This window comes from Macaca thibetana, chromosome 19 (genome assembly GCF_024542745.1).
Source record: "Macaca thibetana thibetana isolate TM-01 chromosome 19, ASM2454274v1, whole genome shotgun sequence".
Classification (NCBI taxonomy): domain Eukaryota; kingdom Metazoa; phylum Chordata; class Mammalia; order Primates; family Cercopithecidae; genus Macaca; species Macaca thibetana.
Genome location: NC_065596.1, coordinates 14,405,593 through 14,423,574, shown reverse-complemented (window position 1 = coordinate 14,423,574; position 17,982 = coordinate 14,405,593). Strand labels below are relative to the sequence as shown.

The 17,982-nt window shown below is 48.3% G+C and overlaps 1 protein-coding gene across 1 annotated transcript in view; it reads right to left on the bottom strand.

Annotated features, from left to right (window-relative positions):
- LOC126942872 (NADH dehydrogenase [ubiquinone] 1 alpha subcomplex subunit 3-like) overlaps positions 1 to 17,982 on the bottom strand; it is a 157,180-nt gene that overhangs the window by 121,728 nt on the left and 17,470 nt on the right. The window lies entirely within an intron of this gene.

Below are 17,982 nucleotides of genomic sequence, written 5' to 3'. Positions count from 1 at the left end.
GTGAAACCCCGTCTCTATTAAAAATACAAAAAATTAGCCGGGCGTGGTGGGGGCGCCTGTAGTCCCAGCTACTCAGGAGGCTGAGGCAGGAAAATGGCGTGAACCCGGGAGGCGGAGCTTGCAGTGAGCCAAGATCGTGCCACTGCACTCCAGCCTGGGCGACAGAGCGAGACGCTGTCAAACAAACAAACAAACAAAAACCATGCAGTATCTATGGTGTAGTGGTCAGAATGGTGGGCCATCATTGAAGAGACATCAGGATCCGCTTCTCAAGGATCTATTGTGGCAAAATGGATGAACTGGGGACTCAGGGTCTGGCACTGGGCACAGGTCATTCTCCACGACACGTAGGAAGCAGGGAGGCAGGGCGTTGGATCTTGCCATCTGACCATTGGGTTTTTCTAATTGGCACTTGGACAGTCATGGGTTCCTGTCACCCTCTCATGTTTCCAGCCAGAGAGGGACACAGCCCACATCTGTTTCCTCACACCCTGCACCACCCCCTTCATAGAGAAAATGATCATGAAGTGAATGCCTGTCAACACATGCCTTTGCTCTTGCTAATCCCTAAGTATATTATTTAGAGGTCCTTTGGTAGAAATTAGCAGAAACTGAACTTGAACTGGATTAAGAAAAAAAAATCTATTGGCTCATATAACTTAAACAAAAATGAGGGTAGTGGAATTCAGGCATGGCTGGATCCAGGGGTTCTGTTATCTCATCAGGATTCGATCTCCATTCCTCATCTCTCATTTCTCATTCCATGCTGTCTTCTGGGAAGGATTCACTGTTAGCCAAGAGATGACAAAGATGGTTTCCAGAAGCTTCTTTCTTCCAAGCTCAGCAGCATCAGCAAAAAGAGAGCTTGCAAAATAATATCTCTTATTATGCATCCCAAGTTGTGTGCCCATCCTGAACCAATTATGTGTTCAGAGGAATTCATTATTTGGCTTGGCTTGGTCTGGCTCATAGATCACTCCCACGGAGCCAGAGAGTGCAGTTAGCCTTATTCAACCTACATTGGATAGGAAATGGGAGGTAGAGGGGGATATAGAATGTTGACCACTAAAAGAGAGAAAGGATACTGTACAAGCAAAACAAAATATATGGTGGGGGGGGTTCTTGGCACCGTTTCAACCCTCTAGTATACATTCCTTATTATAGAACCTGCAAAGCGAAAATATTTCCAGACTCCCTTGCAGCTAAATTTCTGTATGCCAATTAGGTTTCATCCATTAGAAGCATGAGAAGTGGGTGGTGGAAGAAGGTAGAATTAATCTTTCTGTTATGCTGGTAGAGGCAGCTGCTAAGCACAATTGGAAGACACTGGATTTTCCTGCAGGAATGTTCCTATTTCCAACTGTCAGAACCACCCGTTTTTGTTAAGAGTCCATTGCAGTAACAATGATGACTGCCTACATATCTCTAAATTGCAACTTTGCTGGTGTTTTCACTGTTTTGTTGTTCCTGTTGCCATTGTTGTTGTTGTTGTTGTTTTTGAGATAGAGTCTCACTGTGTTACCAAGGCTGGAGTGAAGTGATGGGATCTTGGCTCACTGCAACCTCCACCTCCCAGACTCAAGCAATCCTTCCACCTCCATCCATCCCAGTAAGTGGGACTATAGTTGCATACCACCACACCTTGCCAAGTTTCTGTATTTTCTGTAGAGATGGAGTCTCTCCATTTGCCTAGGCTTGTCTCAAACTCCTGGGCTCAAGGGATCCACCCAAATTGGCCTCCCAAAGTGCTAGGATTACAGGTGTGAGTCACCACACCCGGCCATGTTGTTCCTTTTTATGGCTCAATAATATTCCATTGTGTGGCTATCCCACATTTTGTTCATTAATTATGGTGATGTAGTCTTAAAGTCAAAAATCCCCACCTTCCTGCTAATAATAGAGGTGGAAGCTCCTGCACGGGTGAGTTGGGAGGTGACGGTTTTTGTTTTTTTGTTTTTTGTTTTTGTTTTTTTTTTAAGATGGAGCGTCGCTCTGTTGCCCAGGCTGGAGTGCGAGTGCAGTGGTACAATCTCTGCTCAACGCAACCTCAACCTCCTGGATTCAAGCAATTCTGCTTCAGCCTCCAGAGTAACTGGGATTACAGGTGCGTGCCATCACGCCCAGCTAGTTTTTTGTATTTTTAGTAGAGACGGGGTTTCACTATGTTGGCCAGGCTGGTCTTGAACTCCTGACCTCAAGTCATCTGCCTGCCTTGGCCTCCCAAAGGGATAGGATTACAGGGGTGAGCCATTGCACCTGGCCGGGAGGTGGTGTTTTGTAGCAAGTCGTTCTATCGGCTTTCCTTCAATCACTATTCTCCAGCCTTAGTTCTGTAAGCACCAAGTTCCCTGGTTTCAGTTCTCATTTCCTACAACTAAATGTGATTGATATGTGCTTGGAAGGTTCATTCCCTTTATCTTCCTGAAGAGAACCTCATAATTCACAAAGCCCTAATACTTCAAGCTATTCATGACCTACCTACTCAGTACTCCCTCCTGGACTATGCTGGAAACATCTCTTTAACAGGACCTTCCTGAGTCACTGAGCTCCAGTGAAGCACTCAACACTGGGATACATCCTCTGCATACACTAATTCCTTGAGTTCTTACAACAACCCTATAGGGTAGGCACTATCATCCCCCATTTAAAAATGCAGGGCAGGTGCAGCGGCTCACACCTGTAATCCCAGCACTTTGGGAGGCGGAGGAGTGCAGATCACTTGAGTCCAGGAGTTTGAGACCAGCCTGGCAACATGGCAAAACCCCATCTCTACAACAAATACAAAAAGTAGCCAGGCATGGTGGCTTGTGCCTGTAGTACCAGCTACCTGGGAGGCTGAGGGGGGAAGATTGTTTGAGCCCAGGAGATTGAGGCTGCAGTGAGCTGCGATTACACCACTGCACTCCAGCCTGGGTGACAGAGCAAGACCCTGTCTCTAGTAAATAAATAAATGAAAAGTTTGAGGCTCAGAGAAGTTAAGTAATTTGCCTGAGGTCACTCAGCTATAAAGGGCAGACAGGCCGGGCGCGGTGGCTCAAGCCTGTAATCCCAGCACTTTGGGAGGCCGAGACGGGCGGATCACGAGGTCAGGAGATCGAGACCATCCTGGCTAACACGGTGAAACCCTGTCTCTATTAAGAAATACAAAAAAAAAAAACTAGCCGGGCGAGGTGGCGGGCGCCTGTAGTCCCAGCTACTCGGGAGGCTGAGGCCGGAGAATGGCGTGAACCCGGGAGGCGGAGCTTGCAGTGAGCTGAGATCCGGCCACTGCACTCCAGCCTGGGTGACAGAGCGAGACTCCGTCTCAAAAAAAAAAAAAAAAAAAAAAGGGCAGACACAGGATTCAGACTCAGTTCCATCTGACTCAAAGCCAACCTACTGGCTGGGTGCAGTGGCTTGCACCTGTATTCCCAGCACTTTAGGAGGCCAAGGTGGGAGGATTGCTTGAGCCCAGGAGTTCTAGGCTACAGTGACCTGTGATGGTGCCACGGTACTCCAGCCTGGGTGATAGAGTAAGACCTTGTCTCTTTTCTTTTTTTCAAAAGAAGAAAAAAAGGAAGTAGTTGGGGTCTCACCCAGGTAATTATTTTAATTAACGACAGCCCATCTCTACTAAAAATAAAAAGTTATATGAGCATACCTGTAGTCTCACCTACTTTGAAGGTTGAAGCAGGAGGATTGCTCGAGCCTGAGAGGTTGAGGCTGTAATGAGCTGATTACACCACTGTACTCCAGCCTGGGCAACAGAGCAAGACCTTGTCTCAAAAACGAAAGAAAGAAAGAAAGGGGCCGGGCACTGTGGTTCACAACTGTAATCACAGCACTTTGGGAGGCCGAGGTGGGTGGATTACTTGAGGTCAGAAGTTTGAGACTAGCCAGGCCAACATGGTGAAACCCCGTCTCTACTAAAAATACAAAAATTAGCCGGGCATAGTGGTGCATGCCTATAATCTCAGCTACTCGGGAGGCTGAGGCAGGAGAATTGCTTGAACCTGAGAGGTGGAGGTTGCAGTAAGCTGAGATCACTGCACTCCAGCCTGGGTGGCAGAACAAGATGAGAGAAAGAAAGAAAGAAAGAAAAAGAGAGAGAGAGGAAAGAAAGAGAGAGAGAGAGAGAGAAGGAAGGAAGGAAGGAAAGAAGGAAGGAAGGAAGGAAGGAAGGAGAGAGAAGGAAGGCAGGCAAGGAAGGAGAGAGAGAGAGCGAGAGAAAGAAAATACACACATACACACACAACTCCACAAAACCCACAATTCAGACACACAGCTCACACACAGGTCTCCAGCATAGACATGTTTATACATCCATTTACTCAATCACCCACAATACAATCACACAACACAGGCAGACAGTTCACATGCCAACACACTCTTGCACAGACACGCAAACAGAAGCACGGAATTTGTACAGAGCACGCTCACAGTGTCTGATCCATAACTCAGACACGGAGTCACGCCCACAAAGGCACAGTAGAGGCAGAGTTCACACACAAACAGACCCGTCAGGACCCACGACACAGCCCTCTGACACGCGGACGCCAGGCCAGGGCAGCGTGGGAATGAGGCTGCAAGGAGGGAGTGAAGTGGAGGGGATGACTCAGGAGGCCTCTCTGGGGGAGGAGGAGGAGGGAAGGAGGGAGGAGGGCAGGCATCCAGCGCATGTGGTTCCTATTAGGGGCCTGGGAATTGAGGCATGAGCTGGCGGGACAAGGAGACCCAGGAACGCTTCCCAGCCCTACCAAAGCAGGAAGGAGTAAGGCCCTGATCTGAGGCTCTGCAGCCGGAACTTGGCTCAGAACCGCAGCTGTTCCTAAAGCAGAGTGGTCTGCCCCAAGCCAGGCCCAGCGGGGGACTCATTTCAACCCCTGCGATAGTCCTGGAGAAGGTTTCTTTTTCTTTCTTTTTTTTTTTTCTGAGACAGAGTTTTGCTCTTGTTGCCCAGGCTGGAGTGCAGTGGTGCAATCTCAGCTCGCTGCAACCTCCTCCTCCAGGGTTCAAGCGATTCTCCTGCCTCTGCCTCCCGAGTAGCTGGGATTACAGGCTCCTGCCACCAGGCCTGGCTAATTTTTGTATTTTTAGTAGAGACAGGGTTTCACCATGTTGGTCAGGCTAGTCTCGAACTCCTGACCTCAGGTGATATGCCCGCCTTGGCCTCTCAAAATGCTAGGATTACAGGCATGAGCCACCCTGCCCGGCCTCCTGGCAAGGGTTTCTTTCTCTTTCTTTCTTTCTCTTTCTTTCTTTCTTTCTTTCTTTCTTTCTTTCTTTCTTTCTTTCTTTCTTTCTTTCTTTCTTTCTTTCTTTCTTTCTTCCTTTCTTTCTTCCTTTCCTTTCTTTCCTTCCTTCCTTCCTTCCTTCCTCTCTCCCTCCCTCCCTCTTTCTTTCCTTTTTCTTCCTTCCTTCCTACCTTTTCTTTTCTTTTCTTTTTTGAGATGGAGTCTTACTCTGTTGCCCAGGCTGGAGTGCAGTGGCGAAATCTCGGCACACTGCAACCTCTGCCTCCTGGGTTCAAGCGATTCTCCTGCCTCGGCCTCCTGAGTAGTTGGGATTACAGGCACGCACCACCACGCCTGGCTAATTTTTATATTTTTAATAGAGACAGGGTTTCTCCACGTTGGCCAGGCTAGTCTCAAACTCCTGACCTCAATTGATCTGCACACTTCAGCCTCCCAAAGTACTGGCATTACAGCCACCAAGCCCGGCCTCTTTCTTTTTCTGAGACGGGGTCTCACTCTGTCACCCAGGCTGGAGTGCGGTAGCACAATCACAGCTCATTGTAGCCTCGACCTCCCCAGGCTCAGGTGATCCTTCTACCTCAGCCTCCCAAGTGGCTGGTACTACAAGTGCGCACCAACACCATGCCCAGCTAATTTTTGTATTTTTTTTGTAGAGATGGGGTTTTACCATGTTGCCCAGGCTGGTCTGGTCTTGAACTCCTGGGCTCAAGTGATCAACTTGCCTTGGCCTCCCAAAGGGTTGGGATTACAGGTATGAGTCACCAGGCCGGGTCTTTTTTTTTTTTAGGCGGGGGGACAGAATCTTGCTCTGTCGCCCAGGCTGGAGTGCAGTGGTACGATCATGGCTCACTGCAGCCTCGACCTCCTGGCCTCAGGCAATCATCCTTGGAAGGATTTCACAGGGCAGGAAAGTGACATTCAGAAAGGTGAAGCAACTTGCCTGAGGTCACACAGCAAGGAGGCGGAGGAGCTAGGATTCAAGCCCATGTCTCTGTGCAGCCTCCTTTCCCATCTTGTAGTAGAGGCCTGGACCCCTCCATTTAAGCTGCAAGGAGAGATGAAGCACTGATGCCTGGCCCAGGCTGCACTGGATTTGCGGCTCTGAAAAAGCCAGCTGTGGCCAGGTACGGTGGCTCTTGCATGTGATCCCAGCATTTTGGGAGGCCAAGGCATATGGATCACTTGAGGCCAGGAGTGTTAAACGAGCCTGACCAACATGACGAAACCCTGTCTTTACTAAAAATACAAAAAAAGTTAGTCGAGTGTGGTGGTGTGTGCCTGTAGTCCCAGCTACTCGGGAGACTGGGGCAGGAGAATCACTTGAATCCAGGGACAGAGGTTGCAGTGAGCCGAGATCATGCCACTGCACTCCAGCCTGGGGAGCAGAGTGAGACTCTGGGTTGAGTCCAGGAGTTCCAAACCAGCCTGGGCAACAGGGCAAGACTGCCTTTCTGTAAAATAATAATAATAATAATAATAATAATAATAATAATAAAACTAGCTGGGCATGGTGATTTGCGCCTTCTACTTGGGAGGATGAGGTGGGAGAATCACTTGAGCCCAGGAGTTGAAGGCTGCAGTGAGCTATGATGGCACCACTGCACCCCAGCCTGGGCAACAGAGCAAGACCCTGTTTCTTAAAAAAACAAAGACACGCCGGGCGCGGTGGCTCAAGCCTGTAATCCCAGCACTTTGGGAGGCTGAGATGGGTGGACCACGAGGTCAGGAGATCGAGACCATCCTGGCTAACACGGTGAAACCCCGTCTCTACTAAAAAATACAAAAAAAAAAAAAAAAAAAAAACACTAGCCAGGCGAGGTGGTGGGCGCCTGTAGTCCCAGCTACTTGGGAGGCTGAGGCAGGAGAATGGCGTAAACCCGGGAGGCGGAGCTTGCAGTGAGCCGAGATCTGGCCACTGCACTCCAGCCTGGGCGACAGAGCGAGACTCCGTCTCAAAAAAAAAAAAAAAGAGAGAGAGAAAGAGAGAGAGATACTTGTATCTACAATGAGAGGCAAAGCCTCCAGTTGAGCTAACAAAGCAAGTTGCAAAAGAACATGTTCAACATTGAACCAGCTAGAGATGATTTAAAAATCTGCCAAATCATGTGTGTCATCCATGGATACGGCAGTCCATACGCAGTACATTCGGAAAAGCATTCTGGGAACAGCCATTCCCACACTCAGAGGGGTGGGACAATGGGGAATGAGTGTTTCATGGGGACAGTAGTTCAGTCTGGGAAGATGAGCACGTTCTGGAGATGAGTGGTAGTGATGGTTGCACAATAATGCGAACATACTCAAGCCCCTGGACTATACACTTAAAAATAATTACAATGGAAAAATGTTATGTACATATGTGTGTGTATATTATATGTGTGTGTATATATATACACACATATATACACATATATAATACATATATACACATATATACATATATATATACATATATATATATATTTTTTTTAATGGAGTCTCCCTTTGTCACCAGGCTGGAGTGCAGTGGCACCATCTCAGCTCACTACAACCTCCACCTCCCGGGTTCAAGCAATTCTCCTGCCTCAGCCTCCCGAGTAGCTGGGACTACAGGTGCACACCACCATGTCCAGCTAATTTTTGTTTTTTTGGTAGAGACAGGGCTTTACCATGTTGGCCAGGATGGTCTCAATCTTTTGACCTCGTGATCTGCCCGCCTTGGCCTCCCAACGTGCTGGGCGTGAGCCACCGAGCCCGGCCCTATGTTATGTATATTTAACATACACATTTGGATACAGTTGGTAAGGGAAAGAAAGAGATGCAGTCGGATAAATGTATACAAGGGGCATCAGTTATGTGCAAAGCGTTATTTCTCAGGTGGGTGTGTGAATAGGTGAGAGTTCATGATAAGAGTTCTCTCTATTATTTTCTATTTATGTATTAATTAATTATTTTTTTTTGAGACGGAGTCTCACTCTGTCACCCAGGGTGGAGTGCAGTGGCACGATCTCAGCTCACTGAGGCCTCCACCTCCCAGGTTCAAGTGATTCTCCTGCCTCAGCCTCCTGAGTAGCTAGGATTGCAGGTGCACACCGCCATGCGCAACTAATTTTTGTATTTTTAGTAGAGACGGGTTTTCACCATGTTGGCCAGGCTGGTCTCAAACTCCTGACCTCAGATGATCTGGCCTCCTTGACTTCCCAAAGTGCTGGGATTACAGGCATGAGCCACCGTGCCTGGCCAGTTATTGTAAATAGTTCTGCTATGCACTTGGGAATTACAAATATGTCTTTGACAGGGTCTCATTCTATCATCCAGGCTGGAGTGCAGTGGCACAGTCATGGCTCACTGCAGCCTCGCCCTCCTGGGCTCAAGCAATACTGTTGCCTCAGCCTCTCTAGTAGCTGGGACTACAGGCACACAGCATTATGCCTGGCTAACGTTTTAAGTTGCTATAGAAACAGGGTCTCACTATGTTGCCAGGACTGATCTCGAACTCCGGGCCTCAAGCGATCCTCCCGCCTTGGCCTCCCAAAGCACTAGGATTACAGGCTTGAGCCACCGCCCCTGGACTCCCCTAGCTTTGCTTCACAGCACCGCCTATATATATATATATATATATATAATTTATATAAACATTTATATATTATTTATTTTTATATATATATATATAATTTATATATATATATTTGCTTACTGCCTGTCAACCATCCTAAAGTGTTAACTCCAGCAGGGCAAAGATCTTTGTTTCATGGCTGTCTCCCCAGAGCCTATGCCATTGCACTCTAGTGCCTGGAGCATAGTAGGTGCTGAATAAATATTTGTTAAATGTTATGTGTGCTGGGATGGGACCTCTGATATGTCTACAAGCCAGTTTTTTGGGGGGTTTTTTGTTGTCATTTTTGAGATGGAGTCTCACTCCGTTGCCCAGGCTGGAGTGCAGTGGTGCAACCTCGGCTCGCTGCAACTTCCACCTCCTGGGTTCAAGCGATTCTCCTGCCTCAGCTTCCTGAGTAGCTGGGATTATAGGTGTGCGCACCACCATACCTCACTAATTTTTGTATTTTTAGTAGAGATGGGGTTTCAGCATGTCCACCAGGCTGGTCTCGAACTCCTGACCTCAGGTGATCTGCCGGCCTCAGCTCCCCAAAGTGCTGGGATTACAAGCGTGAGCCACCGCGCCTGGCCTACAAGCCAGTTTAACCAGGCTCTTTTTTTTTTTGAGACGGAGTCTTGCTCTGTCGCCCAGGCTGGAGTGCAGTGGCGCAATCTCGGCTCACTGCAAGCTCCGCCTCCCGGGTTCACGCCATTCTCCTGCCTCAGCCTCCCGAGTAGCTGGGACTACAGGAGCCCGCCACTGCGCCCGGCTAATTTTTTCTATTTTTAGTAGAGACGGGGTTTCACCATGGTCTCGATCTCCTGACCTTGTGATCCATCCGCCTCGGCCTCCCAAACTGCTGGGATTACAGGCGTGAGCCACCGCGCCCGGCCTAACCAGGCTCTTGTATGTAGCTTCATGTGTCAATGGCATGTCTTCATGTGAGGCTGCAGTTTTCCAGGTCTAACATGTGCCAGCCAGGCCTCATGATGCAGTAGTTTTGTGTATGACAACGACAGTCTCTCTCTCCAGGTGTGGCTTGTCTCTGCAAATGGATTTCTGAACACCAGTGTGTGTGTGTGAAGGGGACTCTGGGTGTGTGTTGTAAACGAATAAGTAACAGAGGCAGATCTCAAGCAATTTAGAGGTTGATTTCGCCAAGGTTAAGGACACGCCTGGGAAAAAGAAACACAAGTTACAGTAGGATCTGCGGCCTGTGCTTTGTCCGAAGAGAGTTTTGAGGACTTCACTATTTAAAGGGGACTGGATGCAGTGGTTCATGCCTGCAATCCCAGTGCTTTGGGAGGCGGAGGTGGAAGGATCACTTGAGCCTGGGAGTTCAAGGCTGTAGTGAGCTCTGATGGCACCATTGCACTTCAGCCTGGGCAACACAGCGAGACCCTATCTCCAAAAAGACATTTTTTTAAGAAAAAAAATTAGGGTGGGCACAATGGCTCACACCTGTAATCCCAGCACTTTGGGAGGTCAAGGCAGGCAGATCACTTGAGGCCAGGAATTCAAGACCAGCCTGGCCAACATGGTGAAACCCCATCTCTACTAAAAATACAAAAAATTAGCTGGTCGTGGCAGCATGTGCCGGTAATCCCAGCTACTTGAGAGGCTCAGGTATGAGAATCGCTTGAACTCGGGAGGCGGAGGTTGCAGCGAACTGAGATCACATCATTGCACTCCAGCCTGGGTGACAGAGCGAGAGTCCATCTCAAAGGAAAGAAAAAAATGAAAACAATTTTAAGGGGAAAAAGCAAAAAGGAGGAAGGAGGAAGGGAAAAACAGCAGGGGCGAGAGTAGGCGATGAGGCAAGTGTTTTCATTCTCGTGAGGCTTTGATTACCGCTTAGTGAATCTTCCTTTTACATATGAAAAGAGGGGGGTAGAGGAAACGTTGATTATGCAATCAGCTCCAGCTCAGTACATCTACATTTTACGTAAGACAAAGTAAGCAAGTGAAATTACAGCTATCTGCTTGGGAACAAAAGGAAAGCAGTTTTCGCCTGACTCAGTTCCCAAGCTTCACTTTTCCCTTTTGCCACGGTTGAGTTTGGAGCCCCAAGATGAAATTTTCCTTTCACAGCTGGGTGTGTGTGACGGTGTGTGTGTGCCCTGCTATTGGTGCCAGTGTGTCTGAACCTGGCTGAGGATGTGTGTGTATGGGGGTTTGGTACATGACCTGCAGCTGTGGCAGGGGTGACAAGAGAGAAGTCTAACTTTGAGAGTCCTTGGTTCTGATATGTAATTGTGTGTGAGTGTCCCCATCAAAGTTGTGGCCAGGCATGGTGGCTCATGCCTATAATACCAGCACTTTGAGAGGTCAAGGTGGGCGGATTGTCTGAGGTCAGGAGTTTGAGACTAGCCTGGCCAACATTGCAAAACCCCGTCTCTAATAGAAATACAAAAAAAAAAAAAAAAAAAAAAAAGCCAGGCGTGGTGGCACACACCTGTAGTCCCAGCTACTCAGGAGGCTGACTCAGGGGAATTGCTTGAACCCGGGAGGCAGAGGTTGCAGTGAGCCAACATTGTGCCACTGCACTCCAGCCTGGGCAACACAGCGAGACTTCATCTCAAACAAAACAAAAAAGCTATGAGTATGCATGTGTAAAATTCCCTGCTAGGCCCAGCCCCCTGGCTCACACTTGTCATCCCAGCACTTTGAGAGGCTGAGGCAGGAAAATTGCTTGAGCTCAGGAGTTCCAGACCAGCCTGGGCAACATAGTGAGCCTTTGTCTCTACAAAAGATCTAAAAATTAGGTAGGTGTGGTGGCATGAGCCTGTGGTCCCAGCTGCTCAGGAGGCTGAGATATGAGGATCTCTTGAGCCTGGGATGTTGAGACTCTACTCCAGTCTGGGCAACAGAATGAGACCCTGTCTCAAAAACAACAACAACAGCAACAACAACAACAACGAAAGAATTAGCCGGGCATGGTAGTGCGCACCTGTAGTCCCAGCTATTAGGGAGGCTGAGGCAGGAGGATTGCTTAAAGCCAGGAATTTGAGGCTGCAGTAAGCTATGATCTAGCCACTGAACTTCAGCTTGGGTGACAGAACAGGACCCTGTCTCTAAAAAAAAAATTAAAAACAATTAGTTAGGAGTTGGGGGATGTACCTATGGTCCCAGCTACTCTGGAGGCTGAGACAGGAGGATCACTTGAGCAGGGGAGGTTGAAGCTGCAGTGAGCCATGATCGCACCACTGCGTTCCAGCTTGGTGACAGAGCAAGACCCCAACTCCTAAACAAATAAACTCCCCTACCATATCCGCCCTCTCCTCCACCCCCAAACCACAACCATCTCTGTATAAAGCCACAGGCAGCCCCCACTCTGGCCACCCCACTCTGCCCCTAGCTGGAACACTGTGTGTCAGTAATTGCTCAGGGAGCACTAGCAGTGTGACTAATTATGGCTGCTAAATATGCAAATCAGCTGGGGGTTTTCCGGGCAGCCGCCGGGGTGCTGGCACTGATGCTGAATAAACACAAGGAGCTTAGCAAGGCCCAGAATTCCCTTCTCACACCTTTGTCAATTAACCTTTCATTTACAGGGTCGGGTTTCTCATTCATTAACGAGCTTTGGGCTCATTAAAGAGTCCTCATTAAACTCTATAAATTGTCCCTCCCTTCCAAAATGCCTGCACCAGAATGGAAATGGAGTTGCAAAACTGAGACAGGCCGACCTGCATTCAAATGCCTGGCTGTGTACTGTGGGCAGACACCTCCCCTCTCTGAACCTGTTTCCTTCCTGTAAAATGCAAACAAACAGACATGGGGCCGTGGGGGCAAGTCCCCATGGCTCATACTTATAATCTCAACACTTTGGGAGGCCAAGGTGGGAGGATTGCCTGAGGACAGGAGTTTGAGACAAGCCTGGGCAACAGAGCAAGACCCTTTCTCTACAAAAAAATTTGAAAATTAGCTGAGCATGGTGAAGCACACCTGTAGTCTCAGCTACTCAGGAGGCTGAGTCAAGAGGGTTGGTTGAGCCTAGGTGTTGGAGGCTGCAGTGAGCTATGATCATGCCACTGCACTCCAGCCTGGGCAACAGAGCAAGACCCTGTTTCAAAAAAATAAAATGCAGAGATCAGGAGTTTGAGAACAGCCTGGCCAACACAGCAAAACCCCCATCTCTACTAAAGATACAAAAGTTAGCCGGGTGTGGTGTCACGTGCCTGTAGTCCCAGTTGCAGGAGAATTGCTTGAACCCGGGAGGCAAAGGCTGCAGTGAGCTGAAATCATGCCACTGCACTCCAGCCTGGGCAACAGAGCAAGACTCTGTCTCAAAAAATAAATAAAATAAAATAAAATAAAATAAAATAAAATAAAATAGGCCGAGCGCGGTGGCTCACACCTGTAATCCCAGCACTTTGGGAGGCTGAGGCGAGCGGATGACCTGAGGTCAGGAGTTCGAGATCAGCCTGACCAACATGATGAAACCCCTCTCTACTAAAAATACAAAAATTAGCTGGGCATGGTGGCACACACCCGTAATCCCAGCTACACAGAAGGCTGAGGCAGGAGAATCACTTGAACCCAGGAGGCGGAGAGTGCAGTGAGCCGAGATCGCGCCATTCCACTCCAGCCTGGGCAACAAGAGGGAAACTCCATCTCATAAAATAAAATAAATAAAAAATCATAGGCCAGGAGCGGTGGCTCACGCTTGTAATCCCAGCACTTTGGGAGGCTGAAGTGGAGGATCACAGGGCCAAGAGATCGAGACCATCCTGGCCAACATGGTGAAACCCCATCTCTACTAAAAATACAAAAAAATTAGCTGGGCATGATGGCACGTGCCTGTAGTCTCGGCTACTTGGGAGGCTGAAGCAGGAGAATCGCTTGAGCCCCAGAGGCGGAGGTTGCAGTGAACCGAGATTGCACCACTGTACTCAAGCCTGGGCAACAAGAGCGAAACTCTAGCTCAAAAAAAAAATAATAATGGTTGGCCAGGCGCAGTGGCTCACACCTGTAATCCCAGCACTTTAGGAGGCCAAGGCGGGTGGATCATCTGAGGTCAGGAATTCGAGACCAGCCTAACCAACATGGTGAAACCCCGTCTCTACTAAAAATACAATAGTGGTCAGGTGTGGTGGTACATGCCTCTAATCCCAGCTACTTGGGAGGCTGAGGCAGGGGAATCGCTTGATCCCGGGATACAGAGGTTGCAGTGAGCCGAGATTGCCCCATTGCACTCCAGCCTGGGTGACAGAGCAAAACTCCATCTCAAAATAATAATAATAACAATAATAAATAAAATAAAATAATAATAATAATAGTAAATATATATTAAAAGGAATGGGAGATATTAAAGTGGACTGTGATAAAGAAAGAGAATACATAGGCCGGGTGCGGTGGCTCACACCTGTAATCCCAGCATTTTGGGAGGCCAAGGTGGGTGAATCACGAGGTCAGGAGATCGAGACCATCCTGGCTAATATGGTAAAATCCCGTCTCTACTAAAAATACAAAAAATTAGCCAGGTGTGGTGGTGGGTGCCTGTAGTCCCAGCTACTTGGGAGGCTGAGGCAGGAGAACGGCGTGAACCCGGGAGGCGGAGCTTGAAGTGAGCCGAGATTGTGCCACTGCACTCCAGCCTGGGCAACAGAGTGAGACTCCGTCTCAAAAAGCAGAAAGAAAACAAAGAAAAGAAAAGAGAAAAGAAAAGACATGTAAAGTGCTGAGCCCAGGGATGTAGTTTTGAAAAACAGCAATGGCCAAAATTCCCTTAAGAGAGAGGACTTTGTTTAGCAAAATGTTTTTTTGCGTTTTTTTTTTTTTTTTTTTTTTTTTTTTAAAGAGATAGGATCTTGCTATGTTGCCCATGTGGACTTGAACTCCTGGGCTCAAACTCACTCCAGATCTCTCGCCTTAGGCTCCTAAATAGCTGGGGTTACAGGTGCATGTCACCATGCCCAGCTCTGTTTAGCAAAATCTGTTGATGGTCTTCATCACTTTCTAGTTCTAGACTTTGGATAAATTATTCCACCTTTCTGTGTTCCTCAGTTTCCTTATCTGCACCATGGAGATAATAGTAGTACATCCCTCAAAGTTTATTATGTGGAATAATTAAATTAATCGAGGTAAAACATTTGATGAACAGTGTCTGGCATATGGGTAATAAATGGCAACTATGATTATGTTAGTTGAGGCCGGGCATGGTGTCTCACGCCTGTAATCCCAGCACTTTGGGAAGCTGAGGCTGAATGATCCCTTGAGCCCAGGAGCTTGAGACCAGCCTGGGCAACACAGTGAGACTTTGTCTTTTTTTTTTTTTTTTTTGAGACAGAGTCTTGCTCTGTCACCCAGGCTGGAGGGCAGCGGCTCAGTCTTGGCTCAATCTTGGCTCACTGCAACCTCTGCCTCCCCGGTTCAAGCGATTTTCATGGCTCAGCCTCCAGAGCAGCTGGGACTACAGGCACATGCCACCATGCCCAGCTAATTTTTGTATTTTTAGGTGGAGACAGGGTTTCACTATATTGGCCAGGCTGGTCTCAAACTCCTGACTTCGTGAACCACCCGCCTCGGCCTCCCAAACTGCTGGGATTAAAAGGTCTGAGCCACAGTGCCCAGCCGAGACCCTGTCTCTTAAAAAAAGTTTGAAAATTGGCCGGGTACGGTGGCTCATGCCTGTAATCCCAGGACTTTGGGAGGCCGAGACAAGTGGATCACGAGGTCAGGAGATCAAGACCATCCTGGACAACATGGTGAAACCCCATCTCTAGTAAAATACAAAAAAATTAGCCAGGCATGATGGAGCATGCCTGTAGTCCCAGCTACTAGGGAGACTGAGGCAGGGAAGTTGCTTGAACATGGGAGGCAGAGGTTGCAGTGAGCCGAGATGGCACCACTGCACTCCAGCCTGGTGACAGAGCAAGACTCCGTCTCAAAAAACAAAAAAAAAAAGTTTAAAAATTAGCTAGGCGTGGTGGCACATGACTATAGTCCCAGCTATTTGAGAGGCTGAGGTGGGAGGACCAATTGAGGCCAGGAGTTGGAGACTGCAGTGAGCCCAGATGACACCACTATACTCCAGCCTGGGCAACAGAGCAAGAAAAAAAATGCTCTAAAAAAACATGAATGAACGAATCACCAACCTCTGGGCACCAACAGTCTTCATGGAGTCAGGACTCTTAGCAACGTTGATTCAATGAATGAGGACCAGTATTCAGATGGCCTTAAGGGGCTGGTGGCAGGAGTAGTAGGGGGAGAGCCTTGGGTTTGAGGGAGAAAACTCACCCCAGTCTGAAGTTTCTACCTACCCAATCCCACCTGACCCAACTCAACTCACACCATTTCTCCATCACTCCTAACTAAACTCAATCCAACAGTGCCTATCAACTGATGAATGAATTAGCCAAAGGTGGGAGATGACTGAATATTACTTCGCAATAAAAAGGAATGAAATACTGATGCATGTACAAATAAACCTGGAAACCAGCCGGGCACTGTGGTTAATGTCTGCAATCCCAGCACTTTGGGAGGTCGAGGTGGGTGAATCACTTGAGGCCAGGAGTTCAAGACCAACCTGGCCGACATGGTGAAACCCCGTTTCTACTAAAAATACAAAAACTAGCCAGGGATGGTGGTGTGTGCCTGTAGTCCCAGCTACTTGGAAGGCTGAGACAGGAGAGCTGCTTGAACCCTGGAGGGGGAGGTTGCAGTGAGCCGAGATCATGCTACTACACTCCAGCCTGGGTGACAGAGCAAGACCCTGCCCCCAAAACAAAAATCTCCTGGAAACCATTTGGCTCAAAAGGCCAGACACAAAGGGCCATATATTGTGTGATTCCATTTATTTTTATTTATTCCTTTTGTTTTTGTTTTTTGGTTTTTATTTTAGAGAGAAGGTCTCACTCTGTTGCCCAGGCTGGAGTACGGTGGTGTGATCATAGCTCACTGCAGCCTCCAACTCCTGGCCTCCAGTGATTCTCCTGCCTCAGCCTCCTGAGTAGCTGGAACTACAGATGTGCACCACTGTACCTGGCTAATGTTTTTATTTTTATTTTTGTAGAAATGGGGTCTTGCTATGTTGCCTGGGCTGGTCTGGAACTCCTGGCCTCAAGCAATCTTCCTGCCTTGGCCTCCCAGAATGCTGGGGTTGCAGGAGTGAGTCACCTCACCCAGCCTGATTCCATTCATATGAAATGGACATTTCAGTCCAGAATAGGCAAATCCTAAGAGACAGAAAGCAAATTCGCGGTTGCCTACAGCTGGGAGGTTGGAAAGACATGCGGAGTGACCACTAATGGGTATAGGATTTCTTTTAATTATACAGCTTAAATGGGTGAATTATATGGTATGTGAATTCTATCTCAATAAATCAGTTAAAAATATATCTCAGGCCGGGCGCGGTGGCTCACGCCTGTAATCCCAGCACTTTGGGAGGCCGAGGCGGGCGGATCACAAGGTCAGGAGATCGAGACCACGGTGAAACCCCGTCTCTACTAAAAATACAAAAAATTAGCTGGGCGCGGTTGTGGGCGCCTGTAGTCCCAGCTACTCGGGAGGCTGAGGCAGGAGAATGGCGTGAACCCGGGAGGCGGAGCTTGCAGTGAGCCGAGATCGCGCCACTGCACTCCAGCCTGGGCTGGGTGACAGAGCGAGACTCCGTCTCAAAAAAAAAAAAAAAAAAATAAAAAAAAATAAAAAAAAATATATATCTCAAACCAACATCTAACTCCTAATTCAAATCATCCCGAACCAAGTTTTGTTTTTTTATTTTTTTTTGAGACGGAGTCTCGCTCTGTCGCCCAGGCTGGAGTGCAGTGGCATGATCTCGGCTCACTGCAAGCTCTGCCTCCTGGGTTCACGCCATTCTCCTGCCTCAGCCTTCCGAGTAGCTGGGACTACAGGCGCCTGCCACCACGCCCGGCTAATTTTTTGTAGTTTTTTAGTAGAGACGGGGTTTCACCGAGTTAGCCAGGATGGTCTTGATCTCCTGACCTCGTGATCCACCCACCTCGGCCTCCCAAAGTGCTGGAATTACAGGCGTGAGCCATCGCACCCGGCCTTTTTTTTTTTTTTTTTTTTTTTTTTTGAGACAAGGTCTTGCTGTGGTATCACCCAGGCTGGAGCACAGTGGTGCAACCTCAGCTTACTGCAACCTCCGCCTCCTAGGCTCAAGTGATTCTCCCACTTCAGCCTCCTGAGTGGCTGAAACCACAGGCATGC